The sequence below is a fragment of the Monodelphis domestica genome, chromosome 8 (genome assembly GCF_027887165.1).
Source record: "Monodelphis domestica isolate mMonDom1 chromosome 8, mMonDom1.pri, whole genome shotgun sequence".
NCBI lineage: Eukaryota > Metazoa > Chordata > Mammalia > Didelphimorphia > Didelphidae > Monodelphis > Monodelphis domestica.
This window is the reverse complement of record NC_077234.1, coordinates 33,914,765-33,934,197: the sequence shown is the minus strand read 5'-3', so window position 1 is coordinate 33,934,197 and position 19,433 is coordinate 33,914,765. Positions and strand designations below refer to the sequence as shown.

General features: G+C 40.8%; 1 protein-coding gene across 2 annotated transcripts in view; it reads left to right on the top strand.

Annotated features, from left to right (window-relative positions):
- The first annotated feature begins 8,839 nt into the window (after positions 1-8,839).
- The window catches only part of PLD1 (phospholipase D1), a 272,434-nt gene continuing 261,840 nt past the window's right edge, over positions 8,840-19,433 (top strand). Inside the window, exon 1 of one of the 2 annotated variants that reach the window (XM_056807220.1) lies at positions 8,840-9,025. The gene's annotated coding sequence lies outside the window, so the exon portion shown is untranslated. The remainder of the gene's footprint in view (positions 9,026-19,433) is intronic. The other variant, XM_056807222.1, reaches the window with a different exon arrangement.

The window sequence follows — 19,433 nt, the reverse complement described above, 5'->3', positions numbered from 1 at the left end:
AAAACCCCCTGATCTTCTAGTCTTAGGAATTGTGAAGAGTGAATCAAACTTTCTTTGTTTATCAATCAGCAACTTTTAAATGAATCAATCAAAAACTTAGGCACTCCTACTTAACACTAAGTAAGAGAATTCATGAGTCACTTGCCAGAGTGGGTGACAACTCCAGAGACCACCTGCCAACCCCCTTCGGCAGTGCTAGGCAAATTGAAAGACTGCGATTGGTTCCTGTAAAGTGGAGAAAGAGACAGGAAGGGACATGGAAAAAGGACTATAAAAAGTCCTGAACTTTCTGTCCAAGGGACTTCAACTTTGCTTTTGGAGTTCTTTGGGAACTTGGCTTTTTGGAGGTTGTCTTGGGACTCTGGATCAGTGAGCTGGACTGAAGGAGGAGACTTTCCCTGTATCTTGTGTTGGCTAGCTGGCCTATGTTTCCTGACTTCCGGAGAAATTGGTTCCTGAGAGGCCTTCCTTTCCTGGAGGAGGCTGTGTTGGTGGAACCCTTGCCGAAAACACCACTGGGTCCTCTGGCTGAAGATTACCGAGCTCTGCTAGGTTTGAGCCCGACACCCGAGCAGTACTTAGGGTGATAGGCTAGACATTTTCTCTATCCTCTTCTTATATTTTCCACTTTCATTCTTTCCACCTCTTTGTAAATAAAGATACTAAAAGTCATTTTGACTTAAGCTATAATATTTTAAAATTGACAACCACAATATTACTTTAGAACTTTCATATTATCATAAAAACCTAAATTTTTATATTCTTATCGAACTTATCCAAAAAGGAAAAAAAAATAAACAATTCATTTGCTTTCCATTCATATTTATACTTCAATTTTATTTTAAAATATATATTATGTTAAGCTTTTTTTAAAACAAGGAAGTGAGGTTAATTTGATCTATTTTTGTTTTTGGTGAACCCATGTTAAGTCTTATTGATCACCAGTCTTATTGATTCACCAAATGACATCAGGGAGTGAAAGAAAGCTCCTGCCTTCAAGCTACTTGTACTGTAATGGAATTCTATGACATTGAAATATACATAATTCTAGTAATAGTTTAGTGTGGGTGTCCTTGAAACTATGAAATAATGCAAGAAAACAAAAATGCTTTTTGAAACCATTAGCTGCTAGCAAAAGTCATGAATGCTTGGACCACTCTAACTATGAGTTATAACAGGAAAGTACAAAGGAGCAGAGATGTGAGGGGCAATGATGTCATGAAAATTATTCCACAAAATCTGGCTGTCCTGTAATAAAGTAGACATGTATAACAAGTGCAACTATTCTCAAACATTTGCCAACAAAACAAACATTGCTTTAAGAAATCTAAGCTTTATCCAGAAACATGTCATATGAAATGAATGCTTATAAAAACACCATGTAGCTGGGGAAAAAATTACCTGTATAGACGTCAGTGTGTTTATGCTATGGATAATGTGTGAAAGTGGATAATGTCCATGTTAACAGATGAATATCTAGCATGTATGTCTGGAGTGAAATAATATATGATGGTGATGATGGTGTGTGTGAAAAACTAGGTAAAGACTAAGCTATCACTAGAAAGAATACATAGAAATATGACTAAATATATATATATGTTACATATATTTATTACATTATATATTATTATATGTAACATATAATAATATATATTACATTATATATATTACATATATAGTAATACTGGGCTTGGAATCAGGAAGAATCATCTTCATGAGTTCAAATCCAGCCTCAGACACTTAACAACTGTGTGACCCTGGGCAAGTCATTTAACCCTGTTGGTCTCCATTCATCATCTGTAAAATGAGCTGGAGAAGGAAATGGCAAACCACTCCAGTATCTTTGCCAAGAAAATTCCAAATGGGGTCACAAAGAGTCAAAGATGACTGAAATGACTAAATGATAATAATAAGAAGTAGTAATATATACAGTAAGTATGATACATACAGTAAATACATGTACTAAGTGGGTTAGATATTGGGAAACTTGGTACTAGCCTAGGCTTGTCATTAAGTAGATGTGTGTGTCTGACCTCAGGCAAGGGAACTTTCAAGGGTTCAGTTGCCATATCCTACTCAAGGCAAGTCTGAGATACCTAGTGGGAGATGATTTCCACCTGGGAGAGAGATGCGTGAAATCAATGGATTTCCTGGTGTAAAAAAAACTTAAGAGATTTATCTAATTCCTTCATTTAATAGACAAGGAATCTGAGGTCCAGAGACATGAGCCAACTTGCCCAGAATGACGTAGGTAAGGAGACAGCCACAGCGGATCCACAATGAGGAGACAAAAACTGAAGAAACAAACCCCAAACACAAATTCTGCCTGGATTGTTACAAAAGAACATCCATCGAGGACTGAGATTTCCAGGACGGGGCTGGGAAATCTGGGAGATATTAGCAAGCCGTACTGCAGAGAGGAACAGGGCATTGCACAGAGCTAGTTGAGTGTCTGAGGCCAGATTCTAACTCAAGAGGATGAGCCTTCCTCACTCTAGACTTGGTACTCTATCCATTGTGCCACCTTGCTGCTCTCTAAAAATGCTAGTTATTAGCAGCAATGCGATGATCCAGGACAATCCAGAAGAACTTAGGAGAAAGAATGCTATCCACATCCAGAGAAAGAACTGTGGGAGCAGAACACAGAAGAAATACATAGGATCCATCACGTGATTCTTTGGGGATTTTGACTTTAAATGATCACTCTACTGCAAAAATGAATAAAATGGAAATAGGTTTTGAACAATGATACATCTATAACCCAGTGGAACTGCTGGTCAGCTCAGGGCGGGGGAGGGAAGAGGGGAAGGAAAGAACATGAATCAGGTAATTGTAGAAAAATATTCTAAATAAATAAATAAAATTTTTTTAAAATGCTAGTTATTATTTTTATTATTTGCTATACAGTAAAGACATAGTTACACCCACTTTAGGCTATAGTGTAAGGAAAAACAATTAATATAGAAGTGATTTGTACTAACATTCCTATCAACTGCTCCTTTGGGATGTTTTTTTCAGTGTTTATTTGTTTTAATAGCCCTGGATTTTTTCTTTGGAGGTTCCGAACTTTGGAAGGAAAATGCTCACTGTTACTTAGAGCTTTAGAGAACTGGCTGAGACGCTGAGATGTTAAATGATTTGATTGTTGCTTGAATGTTGACTTATTGTTATGATGCGGGAAGGCAGAACCAGAACCCAGGTTTTCCTCACTCCAAGGCTGTCTCTATCCACTAGCCCGCACTGTTTCTTCTGCTCTGTGGACTTTATCCATAACCGATAGCCTTAAAATTGGACACGTATAGAGGCTTTTAAGGTTTATAGCCCTTTTAATAGACACGATCTCATTTGAATAGCCCAGTAAGGTAAGATCGATTAACACTCAGTGTAATAGATGAAGAAAATGAGGCCGAGAAAAGCTAAGTGAGTTTCTCAAGGTTACACAGCTAGTATACTGTATATATTGACATGTGTGCATGTTACTTTCCCCAATGTAATATGAAATCTTATTTCATTTTGGTTTCTATATTTCTAACATCTTAAATAGTATGAAGCATAGAGCAGGCATTTCATAAATAAATTAAATAAATAAATGCATGTAGATTGATCAAAGTAGAATTTGAATGCAAGTTCTTGACTCCCTCTGACATTTTTCCACTCTTTCCTACTTCTGCTAAGTAATTGAATCCACATTTTATAAACACACGTGTACACATAAAGAAAACAAAAGCACACGGAAACATTAACAATATTTGGGAGGTTCCAGGTAGGTGGCTCACTGGATTGAGAACCAGACCTAGAGATGGGAGGTCTTGGATTCCAAAGTGGCCTGAGACCCTTCCTAGCTGTGTGACCCTGGGCAAGTCTATTGCCTACATAGTACCACTCTTCTGCCTTGGAACCAATGTACAGCATTGATTCTAAGACAGAATTTAAGGATTTAAAAAAATTTGGGGAAAAAAAAACCACTGGAATAGTGGAGGAGGGATGGGGTTTATTTGAACCTATTACATTCAGGGAAGAGCCTTAGTGGAAAGACTTAGGGTAAGATCTTAATTTGAGGAAATGGAGAAATTCATCAGAATCCGAGGTAGGAAGGAGTGGGAATGGGATCATGCCTCACATCTAGAGCCTCACATTTAGAGCCAAGACTAACCCCAGAGGCCGCTGAGAACAAAATGCCCACTTTATTGATGAGAAAACCAAGGTTCCTATAGTGACAAAGAACAAAGGGCAGAGCTGAGGTCTGAAACCAGGATTTCTGTCTCCAAATCTCCTGCTTCTTCCAGTACATCAGACAGATGGGAGAGTGCTCTTGGGGTGGGGATTGTGATGGAGCTCACCCATGGGAGGATAAAGAAAGATAATATATGCACAGGACTTTGCAAACCTCAAAGTGCTCCATAAATGTCATTTATAATAATTAATTATTATTAATGATATCTAATTAATAATAAAGCAAGTGGCACATACATGCCATTTATAATTAATTAATTTTATCTAATTAATAACAAAATCAGTGCTGCATAAATACCATCTATAATTAATTGTCATTAATATTGTTTAATTGATGATAATAAATTAAGCATGACATGTATAATTTATAAAATTAATATTATTTAATTATTAATAATTGAATACATATAATATAATGTGGTTTGTACTGAATTATTATAAATATCATTTTATTAATAATAGTAAAAGTGCCACCTATGTACCATTTGTACTGATAGTTATTGTTAATGTTATTTAATTAATAAGTGATATATATGTGATTTATGATAATAATAATTATTAACATTATATAATAGTAATAATAATGCACCCCTCTTTGCCTCTAGTCATAATGCTACTCACCTGAAATTTAAAATTAGAAAGAAGAGGTTTTTGACTGAGTGCTATGCTTTGCCAGGAAGGCCTGGGTTCCAATCCTGCCCCTGACACTTACTAGCTTTATAACCATGGGCAAATCACTTAACATCACTGAGGCTTCATCTAGTCACCTGTAAAATGAACCCATGATACTACGGAACAGGGATACTGTGAGATTCAAAGTTAATCAAGCATGCAGGTAAAGTATCTTGCAAACAATAAAGCCAGTGATTGCCATCATCTTCATTATCATCAACATCATTATTAGTTATCATTTTGCTGTATGCACTTTGTGTTTGGGCAGTATGTGCATTTGGATTGTAGGAAGGAAGGAAGGAACATGATTTATTAAGTATCCACTCTGTGCCAAGCACTTTTAGAAATATTATCTCATTTGGTCTTCACAACAACCCTGGAAGGGAGGTGCTATTATAGTCCCTGTTTATTTTATGTGCTGTGCAGTCATTTCCATTGTGTATAACCTTTGGTAACCCCATTCAAGCACTGGAGGAGTTTGCCATTTCCTTCTCTAGTTCATTTGACAGATGAGGAAACTGAGGCAAACAGAGGTTAAATGATGTTCCTAAGGGTAGCTAGCTCATAAGTGTGTGGGATGAGGTTTGAACTCATGTCTTTGGGACTCCAGTTTAGCCCTTGATCCACTGCATCACCTGGCTTCCATTATAGAACATCCAAATGGGATAGTTGCTACTCTGGGAATGAGTTAGAGATGGAATAGGCATGGTGGTGTTGTAAAGATCACAATAAACAGAAAGTCCCAGTTTAGATCCATCACTCACGTCTACTAGCTTTGTGAGCTTATCCTCTCAGCATGCCACTCACCTCTCAGAGACTATTAGTTGTAAAGAATGAGTGAATAAATAAATAAGTGAATGAATTTTTAAAACATTGATTTAATGTATAATGAGAAGCAACACAGGAGAGCAGAAAGGGTGCTTGACTTATAATCAGAAAGTCCTGGGTTTGAATTCTGCCTTAGACAATGAATGTGTTCCTAGGCAAGTCATTTAATCTCTCTTTGCCTCAGTTTCCTCATCTATAAAATGAAGGGCTTTCATTTGATAGCCTCTGAAGCTCCTTCCATTTCTAAATATAGGATTCTATTATGTGCCAAGCATTGCTAATTTACATTAGAAAGGGAAGTTACTCAATGGAAGTTCCCTTTATAAATGGACTTATACCTCCATGCAAACAAAACAAAATTCTAAACCAAAACCAAAACCTTTATACTGAAGACTTTTTTTTTTAATTGTTCAATCCCATCTGACTATTCATGACCCCATTTGGAGCACTCTTGGCAAAGATTCTGGAGTGGTTTGCTGTTTCCTTCTCCAGCTCATTTTACAGCTGAGGAAACTGAGGCAAACACAGCTAAGTGACTTGCCTAGGGTCATACAGTTAGTATCTGAGTTTATATTTGAACTGAGAAAGATGAGTCTTCCTGACTCCATGCCCAGTACTCTATTCACTGAACCACCTAGCGGTCCCATGTTGTGGGTTATCCAGAGGCCAAAATCCGAGGGAGCAATACCATTCTGGTACAGACTAAGAGATGAGTAGTCCAATATTTAGCATTAAAGAGTAACAGCTAAGTTCACAGGATTTAGAGACCATCCATCCAATTCAAGTCTTTCCTCCTTTTTTAAAGTCTTACCTTTTGTCTCAGAATCAATACTAAGTATTGGTTCCAAGGTGGAAGAGCAGTAAGTGACCTGGCTAGGAAGTGTCTTATACTGGATTTAAACCCAGGTCATCCCAACTCCAAGCCTGGTGCTCTGTACACTAAGCTATCTAGTGCCAGCTCTCAAGTCTTTCCTTTTAATGGATGAAGAAACTTGAAGCTTTTGGAGGAACATACTCTGCCTCAAGACACAGGATGGAAATATTGGAGCTCCTGCTTTCCTAACTGGATCATTCTTGCTTCTTTGGGCTATTTGTCCACCTTTCCTCCCCATTTTGAGAAAAATGGATCCCCTAACTCACTTCTGAGGAAAGCTAAAGGATAGCTAGAATGCTTCATATTCCCTGCATGGATCATCAGGTGGGGCTCTCAGAGAGCTAACACAGGCAGGGGGCTCTGTTGTCTGTCCTGCCCAGGAAAGCAGAAGCCAAATTACTTCGGGGAACAGTTGAGCGATTGGTATTACTAATTACTGTTCGTAATGAAGATCTATGGTTGCAGGTACTGGAGCCAACTGTTCAACCGACAATGCCTCAGTCATGTTGAGCAATTTTATATCCTGCTGCATTTCGACTAGAGCCTTGTAATCTCCCCAGATGACTTTAAGATTCCAGTTATTAGTCCACACAACACTTATCAAGTCATCTGTGACTAATAAAACTTGAGAAAGAGGGGAAGAAAGAACGGGCAGTCGGTTGTTCGGCAATGCTTTCTCCCACTTACCAAACTTTGCTTAGGCAATGCTCAGTCCCCAGAGAGCACCACACATGTCTAATTGTAAAAATCTGTCAGCATCCCAGGATTCCAGAGAGCTTGCTGGTTTCCATTGAGGACAGCCATGGAAGCATATCTTCCAATGGATGGAAAAGCCAGGCTGGAGGGGGATTAAGGATGTTGGTGGGAGTGGGAGGAGGCTGAGTAAATGTAGGTTACTAGAGTCTGGTCTGGAGGCTGGGAAGTTCCCACTTCCCCTCACTTGGGCATGACTTCTATCCATTCCAAGCCCCACAGGCTCTTCCTGTGCAGAACTCCCTGCTTGCTCTAGGCTGTTGGCCTGCTAGCATCTGAGGTATGCTTTCAAGTGGTCATCATTACTTGGCGTGCATGTGGCCAGGGTTACTGACTTTACCCTTGACAGGATGTGCTATTGTCATAATGATGGATTTGGACTGTATTCAAAACAAAATCCCCAGCAGGACTTGGTTCAGCTACTCAAGGTCTCCCCCTTAGTGCTCACTGATTGGCTTTTCCAAAGCCCTTTCCCTTTTTGGTGGAGGTAGCCAAGGTTGTTGGGGAGTGGAAGGCAAAGGCTTTGGGGCCCCTCCTTCAACACAGATTTATTGAATTGGGAAACTCCAGGTGGTGGGAAAAAATGATCTATTTGAAGGCAGAGGATTTGAGTGAGAATCCTGTCTCTGTCAAATGTTATTGGTGTCCTCTCTGGGGGCTTAGTTTCCCCTCCTTTAAAAATGAGGATCCTGAGGGTAGCTGAGTGGACCAGTGGATAGAAGACCAAGCCTGGGGATGTTCAATGACTGGAGTAAGTTCTTTAACCCCCATTGCCTAGGTTTTGCTGTTCTGTCTCGGATCACTATGGATTTTAAGACAGAAAGTAAACACTTTTTTAAAAAATGAGAAGGCTGGACTAGATAACCTCTAGGAGCTGTTCCATTTAGGCCAGAGGGGATAATAGATGGAATGTGGAAATCAAAATGGTAGTCTTGAGATGTTTAACACTCACGTCCTGGGCAAGTCCCATAACTGTTTCTAAGTCGTCTTTTCTCATGCTTCAAGTGGAGAGAACACCTACAGAATTTCGTTAACGGCGGTAAACTTTAAGATAAGTGAACTGAAAAATCTGTGGATAGCTGTACTTCAGGGTAACGGGGTTCCCTTGGTAATCCCCTGGGCTTTATTTGCGCTACATTGTAGGTCTATTCCGTTCCAAATACCACTCCGAGGGGTCCCGAGGCTAAGTGGAGAGCCAGAGGGATCGGGGGAGAGGGTGACACCCAGGTTTGGACTCTTGCTCAGGCCACCCTAACTCCAGGGCAGGGGTAGACGGGGAAAACTTCGAGCTCAGAAAAGGAGATACCCGAAAGAACCCCTGTTGGCCGAGGAGAGTGTGAGGAAGAAGGGCTTCGGTCCCCCAGGCAGACGGCCGCCCCGGAGCGCTCCCCAGGGTTCAGTCAGTCTGTCCCTCGACAGCCCAGCGCGTGGAACTAGACGGGCGCAGGCACCGCCTCGCCTCGCCCCACCCCTGCAGCTGAGCTCCCCGCCAGCTCGCCCGCTAGTTCCGGTCTGCCCAGCGCCTCCGTGCGCCCGGTTCCTTCTCCTCCTCCTCCTCCTCCATCCCCGCCTGCCCTGGCTCAGGCTGCACTTTGGTGCCCGGCGGGCGTCCCAAGATGTTGACGGCCCCTGGCGCTGGCCAATTTACCAGGCAGGCAGAGACAGGTAAAGACCCGAGGCGCGCGCCCACCCCGCCAGGGCTAGAGGTAGCGTGGGACTGACAGACCCGACAGACCGGTCCACAGCCGGCCTGCGGGGGAGCGGGGAGGAGTTGCTTGGGTTTTCCTCCTCCCCTTCCCCTCCTACACCCACCAGCCCCGCGCCCACTGGCCTCTCCCCGCCCGGGATCTCTAAGCGAAGACTGCCTCCGGCACAATTCCTTCAACTTCCCTCTGAATTTGGCGTCCGCTTCCTCGCAGCTTAGCTCTGACCAACTGGGTGCACTCACCTCCCTTCCCTCTGACCCCTCCCTACCATCCTACTTTCCTTCGCTCTCTCCTTTCTTCCTGCACTTCCTTATCCCCTCCTTTCCTCCCGATTTCTCTTCCCTCTCTCCTTCCTCTTCCTTCTCTACTTCCATTCCTCCCCTCCTGGCGATCTCCCTTTCCCTCTCCTTCCCTCCGGACTCAGTCAAAATCAGAAACCTGTTGCCAGAGCTGGGGGCCTCCCACTGGGAGTTAGTGCGGAGGCTGGAGAATCGCATCTTTGGGCTTAGTGAGGGATGGGAGGCCGCGCATCCCGGATAAACCAGGAAGTGCTGAGTCGCAATTTGGAAAGTGGGCAGAATCTGCAGATTGTGTGTGCGCGAGCCCGTGTGTGTTTGTGCAGAGTGGCGAGCTGATTCTGGAAGCGTGGGAAGCCCCGATCTGACCCAGGGGAGTCTGCTGACCCCCATTTTCCTGTTTCGAACCCCAGGAGAAAGAATTATCTTCAGATTATGAAATAATGATGTATATAACGAGAAGCTGCTCAGTTCTCACCTCCGGCTAGTTGCTCAACTCTGGGAAAGTTATTCAACTTCTAGTGAACTAGAGAACTCTCTAAACTTGTTAAGTTGCTGAACAAGTCTCCAGGCTCAGTTTTTTCATCTGTAAAATGGGGATGATGACACCTACTTCATAAGGTGATGAGAATCGCGATGATATGTAGGTGCTATATGAATGCCATTATTTATTATTACTATGATCAGATCAGCACACTGGTTGAGAAAATTTCTTTACCAGGAATTCCTCATACTGATGAAATCTCAGGAATAGAAGTTCCCTCTGTCTCCCCATCCCCCCACCCAAAACAAAACATTGCTGACATTTTAAACTACTTTAGGATTTGCAAATAATTTCATATATATTAGGCTAACCTAGATGTGCTTTAATTTTGGATGCCCTGCCAAAATATTAGCCCGAGATCCTTGCACTATATACCTAGGATCTTTGATTCAAGCTGGGAGGGCCCTTAGGGGCCAATTTAATTCAATCCCCTCATTTTACATTTTAGGAAACTCTTAATTTTCAGGAGAGTTGAGTAAACTCAGATCCCCTCATTCCAAACCCTTTGTTCTTTTCATGACACTAACCCTAGTATAGAACTTATATATATATATATATATATATTATATATGTGTGATTATATATTATACATATATAACATATATATGTATATATATATATATATATATTAACCTTTACATCTTCTGCCTTAGAATCTGAAATATTGGTTCCAAAGCATAAGAACAGTAAGGGCTAGGAAATTGGGGTTAAATGATTTGCTCAGGGTCACCTAGCTAGGAAGTGTCTGAGGCTCTATTTGAACCCAGGACCTCCCATTTCCAGGCCTGACTTTCTATCCACTGAACCACCTAACTTCTATTCTTAAGGACTTTACAATTCAGTCAATCAATCAATCAGTCAGTCAGTCAATTAGCGTTTATCAAGCACCCTTGATGTGCCTGGGAGTGTTTCAGGTTTTGGGGAGATAAAAACAAGAAAGAAATGGAATATATATAATATTTTTGGAAGCAGCAACATGTATACATATAAGTATAAAAAATATGCTGAGTAAATACCAGGTAATGGAGTGGTGGGGGGAAGAGAAGATCATAGCTCACACTGAGAGCAGGAGAGAATTCATGGAGGACTTGGTGCTTGAACTGAGCTTTGAAGGAAGTGTGTGAATAGGAGAGTAATTATACAGCTAATTTACAAGGGAGAGGTTGGTTCAGTCCCTAAATCAATAAGCAAAGAGGTCGAAGAAGATTAGGAAGGGACAAAGTTCTTTGGGCTCTGTAATAGGAATTATTTAAGTAACCTTGGAAAGAGAGAGTGACTTTGAGTAGTTTGAGAGGGACAGTGGTCAGATTGCCCTGGCTTGAGGGTTAGGTGGGAGGCAGCTGCTGGAGACTGTTCACATAGACTCAGAAGATCTAATGATTAGAAACTTTAGTTCCAGTTCTCCCCCACCCCAGACACCACTTCACCCATTTGGTTGTTAGGTTTGGGGTCAAATGCAAGCTAATTTCTGCTTTTAGGGAAGCTATAAAAACTTGTTATTCAGTCATTTCAATCATATGTGACTGTTTATGACCCCATTTGGAGTTGTCTTGGCATAGATACTGGAGCTGCCATTTCCTTCTCCAGGTCATTTTACAGACAAGGAAACTGAGGCAGACAGAGGTTAAATGACTTACTCAGAGTCACACAGCTATCTGAGGCTGGATTTGAATTCAGGTCTAACTGACTCCTGCCCTTTCACTCTATCCACTGAGTCACTTAACTGCCCAAAGCTATGAAAATCTGAAACTATAAAATCTCTTTTGTTCAGCTTGAACCCCTAACTGGGATGGATGTAGCAGTTAGACAATCCCTCTGTTTCTCTGTCTCTCTTTCTGTCTCTCTGTCTCTGTCTCTGTCTCTGTCTCTCTCTTTCTCTTTCTCTCCCTGACATATATATATTACAGTTTAAAATCGACTTCTCTTCCCCAATACACTTTTATTATCTACAGTCTCTCTTGTGGCCACATTAACTCAAGCTCCCACACAAATCGGTAATGCAATGAACCACCATGTTATCTTAGAGAAACACATTTCTTTTAAAACAAATGTCGAGACAGAAAACAAAACAAACTTTTAGGAAGCCAGAATAGCAGATAGTCTCCGAACTCTCCTGGGAGAGCTCCAGAGTGAGCTTGAAGAAAAACACAGGAAAGCAAGGAGTCCTGAGCTTAGCACTCCCCAGCACCGCTGGCTCCAGCCACAGTGTCTCTGTCCCATGAGCCTTTGGTCTCTGGAGCTGAGGTCTTTGTCCCAGAATATTGACATTCTTTCTCCACCAGGTCACTGGAAGCTGCTTGGGCAGTGGAGGCTGGTCCCTTGCCTCCTTGTGGTCCATCTCACCTTCTTCCTCTCACTATAACCTTTTTGTTTTTTTAAACCTTCACCTTCTGTCTTGGAATGGGTTTCCAAGGCAGAAGAATGGGAATTAGAGTTGAGAGGTCACATAGCTAGGAAATATCTGAGACCAAATTTGAACTCAGGACCTCTCATGTCCAAACCTGACTCTCTGGCCCCTGAGCTACCTAGCTGCCCCTCACCATCACCTTTCTAGGGTCTTTTCCTCTCTCTTCCTTTCTCTTTTGGAATGAGAGACTTTACGGCGCCTCCAGTTGGTGGATATTAGGGATTCTTGTCCATAAGCAGACGTGAGCTACCAATGTCAGGATATACAGAGTAATTTTATCTTATAAGAAAATATTCCCTTTTCCTTGGTAATTGTTTATAAAACATTTCACCTCCTTTACAATACTATATAAAATCTAGAGAGAATCTTCTCAGTCTTTCTTAGACCAGTTTCTATTAGGATATAATCTTTTTTTTTTTAACTCTTACCTTCTGTTTTAAAATTCATTCTAAATATTGAGCAGTAATAGCTAGGCAGTTGGGGTTAAGTGACTTGCCCAGGGTCACACAGCTAGGAAGTGTCCAAGATCAGATTTGAACCCAGGAATTCTCATTTTTAGGTTCTGGCTCTCAATCCACTGAACCACCTAGCTGCCCCAGCAATTTATTAAAAAACAGAAATTCTGCTTCATTTCAACCCAAAAAGCACCTACTATGTATTGTGTACTGTCATAGGCAATGAAGATAACAGAAGAGAAGACCCGGAAGCTTTGGCAACATTCATGATTATGATGTTCTATTCCAAATATACTTTAAGAGATTGTTGGATTTTGAGCTGGAAGGAAGTTTAGAAGTCACCTAGTCCAAACCCTCTATTTTACAGATAAGGAGACTGAGGCCCAGAGAAATTAAGTTCAAGGTCACACAGATAGTAACTAGCAGAGACAAGATTTGAAACCAGGTGTTTAAGTCACTGGAGCTACAGAGAGAAATGAAAAGTGAGCCCTGTTCTCAAGGAACTGACATTCTGTTGGGGCAGGAGAGTTTACAATATTTAAATGGATCAATCATTTCTATCTAATTTGAGAAAGAAGAGAGCCCTAACATTCAGAGAGAGGAGAGGATTCTTAAAGGAGGTGGCACCCTGAAGGAAGCATATGCATTCCAGGAATAGGGACCATCCCATGCAAAGATGGGAGGGACAAGAAAGAATGCCAAGGTCAGGAAAACAGTTGGGACATGTGAAATCATTCTGAAATGTAGGTTGGAGCCAGCTTGTGGAGGACTTTAAATGCCAAATAGAGATGTCTGGGTTTTCTCCTAAAACAAAGAAGGAGGTATGGCTAGCTCTTGAGCTGGGAATGCCATGATCAGTTCTGTAATTTAGGAAGATTTATTTTGGAAGCTATGGGAAGGGCAGATGGGAAAGTGGAGACACTAGGAGTTAGGAGGCCAGTGGTGGTGGGAATACAATCCAGTGTGTTGGCTAAATGGAAAGTAACTTCTTTTCTCCTTCCTTCCTTCCTTCCTTCCTTCCTTCCTTCCTTCCTTCCTTCCTTCCTTTCTTTCTTTCTTTCTTTCTTTCTTTCTTTCTTTCTTTCTTTCTTTCTTTCTTTCTTTCTTTCTTTCTTTCTTTCTTTCTTTCTTTCTTTCTTTCTTTCTTTCTTTCTTTCTTTCTTTCTTTCTTTCTTTCTTTCTTTCTTTCTTTCTTTCTTTCTTTCTTTCTTTCTTTCTTTCTTTCTCTCTCTCTCTTTCTCTCTCTCTCTCTCTCTCTTTCTTTCTTTCTTTCTTTCTTTCTCTCTCTCTCTCTCTCTCTCTCTCTTTCTTTGTTTCTTTGTTTCTTTGTTTCTTTCTCTCTCTCTCTCTCTCTCGTTCTCTCTCTCTCTCTCTTTCTTTCTCTCTCCCTCCCTCCCTCCCTCTCTCTCCTTCCTTCCTTCCTTCCTTCCTTCCTTCCTTCCTTCCTTCCTTCCTTCCTTCCTTCCTTCCTTCCTTCCTTCCTTCCTTCCTTCCTTCCTTCCTTCCTTCCTTCCTTCTTTCCTTGTTTCTTTCTTTCAGCTGCTATTACCCTTAGAGAAACCCGTGCCTGTTCTTATAATCTCCATTTTACAGATGAAGTAGCTGAGGTTGAAAGAAGTTAGTGGCTTGTTCAGGGACACACAGCTTGTAAGTGCTTGAGGAAGAAATTGAATTCAAGCATTCATACTAAAAATGCATTGCCCTATTTATTCTGCTATACTCCCTCTCTCATCCTGACAGAGAACTTAGAGAAAATACCTGTAAAATTGGGATAAAAGTATATGTTGAAATGAATTTACAAACAAGACAGATGTGGAGGGAAGGGAACTGGAAATGAAATTCACTGTAGTTTGTGTGTTCTTTGTGATAGTATTTTCTCTGTGGCCACAGGAGGTTTACCAGTCTGTGAATGTGGCCCTTTGTAGTCTTTTAGCTTAATTAGCTTAGTTAGAAAGCAATTTGATGGAACTGATGTTCTGACCTCTGCCTCCTCACTCTGACACTTAATGGTTATGTAGACCTGGGCAAGTCACTTAATCACTTTCTGCCTCAGCTTTCTCATCTAGTAAATCAGTGTACATGTATAATTGGGTATATATTTTCTCCTTTGTTGAAGGTACACTTGGGAGATAGTTAGCTGGTTCCATGGTAGAGTGCTAGGTTGAGAATCAGGAAGACCTGAGTTCAAATCCAGCTTCAGACACTCACTAGCTGTGTGACCTTGGGTAGGTCACTTTTAACCTCTATTTGCCTTAATTCACTGAAGAAGGAAATGGCAAACCATTCTGGTCCCTTTGCCAAGACAACCCCATAAAGAAGGGGTCATGGAGAATCACTATAACTGAACAACCACCATGGGAGAGTTGGGTATTTTACCTACTTAAGGGGAGAAAAGCAGGTTGTATGATGGTCAGTTAACAGACAGTGAAGGTACATTATACCCAGTAACTGCAATATTGTGGAATGGTCAAGTGTGATAGATTTGGTTGCCCTCAGCAATACAGTGATCCAGGACCATTCTGAAGCACTAAAGACAAGGCATGCACTCCACCTCCAGAGAAGGAGTAGAAAGCAAATGAAATCATATGGTTTATTTAGGCATATGTTGGGGGGGGGGGAGTTGTTCCATAAGATTATTTGCTTACAAAAATGACTACTATGGAAAAACGTTTTGCATGATAATATATGTACAATCCAGATTGTTTAGCTTGTCAGCTCCCAGAGGGGGGAAGGAAGGAAGGAGGAAGACAATTTGGATCATGTAACTTTGGAAAACTTATGTGGAAATTTGTTATTAAAATAAAAAATACAAATAAAAAAAGATAGTGAAGGATTAAAATGAAACAAAAAGAAAGGAACGAAATAGGAAGAGATCCAAAAACACAGAAGCAAGGGAGAGAGCTCTCCTGGGCTGTCCACTAGAATGGCAAGTTTCTTGATACAAAAACTTGAAACAAAAGGCTTCCTTTTGTTCTTTCTTCTTCTTCCCTGGGGCTCCAGGACAACTGTCTCAATTAAATCTTTGTACTGTGAAAGCAAATTTTGCCCCACCTATTTTATCAGCTTTTCTAAAAAGCTATTCAGAATGGTTTTGATGACTTTTCAATGGGCGTTGGCTGGCTCCTCCACCCTCTGGCCCCATTGGCTTAGGTGGCTCATTGATCCTGCTCTTCTAGACAGATGTGGAGCGAAGGGAACTAGAAATGAAATTCACTGTAGTTTGTGTGTTCTTTGTGATAGTATTTTCTCTGTGGCAACAGGAGGTTTCCCAGTCTGTGAATGTAGCCCTTTGTAGTCTTTTAGCCTTCTTGAAATGTTTGATTAGAAATCATGTCACAACAATACAAGCATCTAAACTTGCTTAGTAACTTCACAAGCCAGTTCATTAAACGTAAAACTTAAGTCAAGTCAGCAAGCTTTTAAGTGCTTTCTCTGGACCAAGTACTGGGGATATAAAGGAAGTCCAAAATAGGATCTCTGTTTTGAAGGAGATCACTGTCTAATGGGCAGACAACACAGAAAAGAACAATTAAAAAATTAAATTAACAATTCATATGTATAATTTCTATATACATATTTATATATGATATATAAATATTTATATATAATATTTATGTGTATCTATAATGTGTGTATGTATATGTATAGTATATATAATGTTTATGTGTATATATATTATGAATATGTGTATTTACATATACATAATTTAGGGCAGTTGTTCTTTTTTTTTAAACCCTTACCTTCCATCTTGGAATCAATACTGTGTATTGGTTATAAAGCAGAAGAGTGGTAAGGGCTAGGCCATGGGGGTCAAGTGACTTGCCCAGGGTCACACAGCTGGGAAGTGTCTGAGCCCAGGTTTGAACCCAGGACTTCCCATCTCTAGACCTGGTTCTTAATTCACTGAGCTACCCAGTTGCCCTCTGTCCTTTGTTTTTGAAGAGGACCGATGATATTGTAAGCATAAAAATTAAGGTTGGACTAAATATAAGAGAATATGATAGCCAAAATTAATATGTCTCAAGTGAAATGACTTTTTAGCAGCTTTATTTACAAAATAAAGGGAAAATAAAGTAGAGAAATGAGAAAGAGGGTAGAGAAGGTATATATCCTATCACACTAGATATTGCTCTGGGGCAGGGCTCATTAACCCTCCACCATAGGACCCTCAGTTTAGGGCCATTTAGCCAGAGGACTTGGTGATGAATAACCACAGGGCCTCCTCTGGCAATTAATCTCTCCAGAAGCCAGGAAAGGAATCAGCTTTTTCACTTACCCATGTGGTAGTCCAAAGGGAAAATCCAAGAGCTGTCTTACCAAATGCAGTTCAAGTGCCTGAGTCCCAGCTCCTCCATGATTTAGGACAAAAAAGCGTGGTCACAGAAAGTTTTTACCACTTTTAAATACCCTTCTTTGCGGCATTTCCTGTGCCTTCCCCCATTTTAAGGGGACCAATAGCAGTTTAAAACTGCTTAGGATTGCCCAGGTGTGTAGTCAGTCATTTTTGAGTTGTCACCCACTTTAGCACGGGGGTTGCAGACCTTGCTGGGGGGTATATGCTTCTGGTGATTAAATTTAAAAGTACGTGAGGGAAGTGTTAATCCCATCTTCACAGATTCATGAAGGTGATGGCTTGGTTTGCTCATGAATTGGAATGAAGTGAGGCAAAGTTGCTTAAAGTCATCAACTTCACTCCCTCTTCCAGAGTGATCAAAGTCCATTGGCAAGACAAAAGTCAAGATGACTGACAATGATTTAGGATACAGTGGATGACTTTGGCACCTTTGATGTTTGATCAAGAGCTAAACACTTCGTAGATCCTGTTTTATCCATTGGATTATTCCAATGAATTCAAAGCTTTGAATAATAAGGAAACTGAGGTTCAGAAAGGTTAGGTCATTTTGCTATGGTCATAGAGCTAGCAAAAATCATGAGGTTCTCCCAACCAACCCCAAATATTCAGTGTTTCTTTACTTTGAATGCTGTTTTAGAAGATTTGTGTTTATGACTCTCTTGCCATGAGGAATTCTAATACCCAAAGAGAAAGAGGTTCATTGATTTCTCAGACTAAGCGAGAATTTCACCCTTAAGTTTACCATTGACCTGTGATCGCATTGGAACACATCCATCCCAGATACACCATAGTGTAAGATATATTTCATCTTGTAGGTGACAAGTAATGATTCTTTTGATCTGCCAAGAGAATTATTCCTTGTAACACTGCAAGATGTTGAGAGACTTAGTGACCACATCATTGGGAATATTGGCCATTTGAACAGTTGTTCTTATTTGGCCATTCCTCCAGGAGATGTTCTCATGTGCCTGGGGTAGACAGTTGTTTTGAAGGTTGCCTGTTACCTGGTTTAGCTCACCTGGTAACATGGTTTTATCAGGCTATGGCTGCTGCTCATGCTACAGCCTCCTGAATCCACAAAGGACAGTTGAGTGATTGCCAAGTGGTTACCAAAGGAAGATGAGCAGCCTTGAAAAGGGCCTGTGAAGCCTTCATATGGGAGGTACTAGTTCTTCCTGAACATCCTAATCTACAGTATCCATTGGAGATAATCAATCAAAGGAAGGTGCTAACTTTAAGTGGAATTGGGAAAGACTACTTGCAGAAGATAGAGGGATTTTGGATGAAACTTGGCCGAAGCCAAGGAGGCCAAGAGAAGGAGATAAGGAAGGAGAACATGCCAGGCATGGCGGATAGTCAGCAGAAAATGTCTCCCTCCAGTTGGGGGATAGATAGAGTGTCTCGCCTAAAGGACAAGACACTGAAGTGTAAGAAGACTTGAAAGGTAGAAAGTGACTAGGTTATAGTGACGTTTAAAAGCAGAAAAAAGGATTTCTAATTTGCTCCTGGAGGTAAGAGGGAACAACTGGAGCCTCATCAAATTGTGGGGTTTAGATGAGTTGATAGAGCCATACTGATATGTCTTGGGAAGGTCACCTCCATTGTGTAAATCTCATAACTTTGAAGGGACTTTGTCAAAGTCAGTATTCTTAAATAGGCAAAAGGCAGGGTAGATAGAGCATAAAAAAGAAATGGGTTCAAATCTTGTCTTAGACATTTAAATAATAATGACTTCCAACATCCTGCTCTTTGCTGTGTGTCTCTGAAAAAGTCTCATACTCTTAGAGTCTTGATTCTGTCATCTGTAAAATGGGTATTGTAATAGCATCTACCTTCTAAGGTGGGGTGAGAATCAAATGAGATAGCCTTTGGAAAACTCTTTGCTTGTTTAAAAACCCTATATAATCCCTATCAGGTTTTCTTCTTCTTGTCATTCATTCTCTTTTTCTCTTATATGGTTATAATTTGTGTGTACTTTGGTTCTGCTCTTATTTATTTCTTATTTATTTTCGTAGCGGTGGGAGGACTTCACATAATTGATTCCATGAAACGTTTCCCAGATTTCTCTGCTTCTCATATATGTATGAATATGCCTCAATTTCTTTAACTATGCCCCCATTTTTTGGATGTCTTAGTCACTTTGATTTTTTTCAATTACATGTAATATGACTAGAAAAATTTGAACAGTGAGCCCTTTTTTGGGTTTTTAGCTCTTTCAGAGTATGTTCCCAACAATGTGGTTATTGAGGCTCTCGACATCTTGCAGGATGACAAGAAATGATTCTCTTGGCAGAGTAAAGGAAGCATTGCT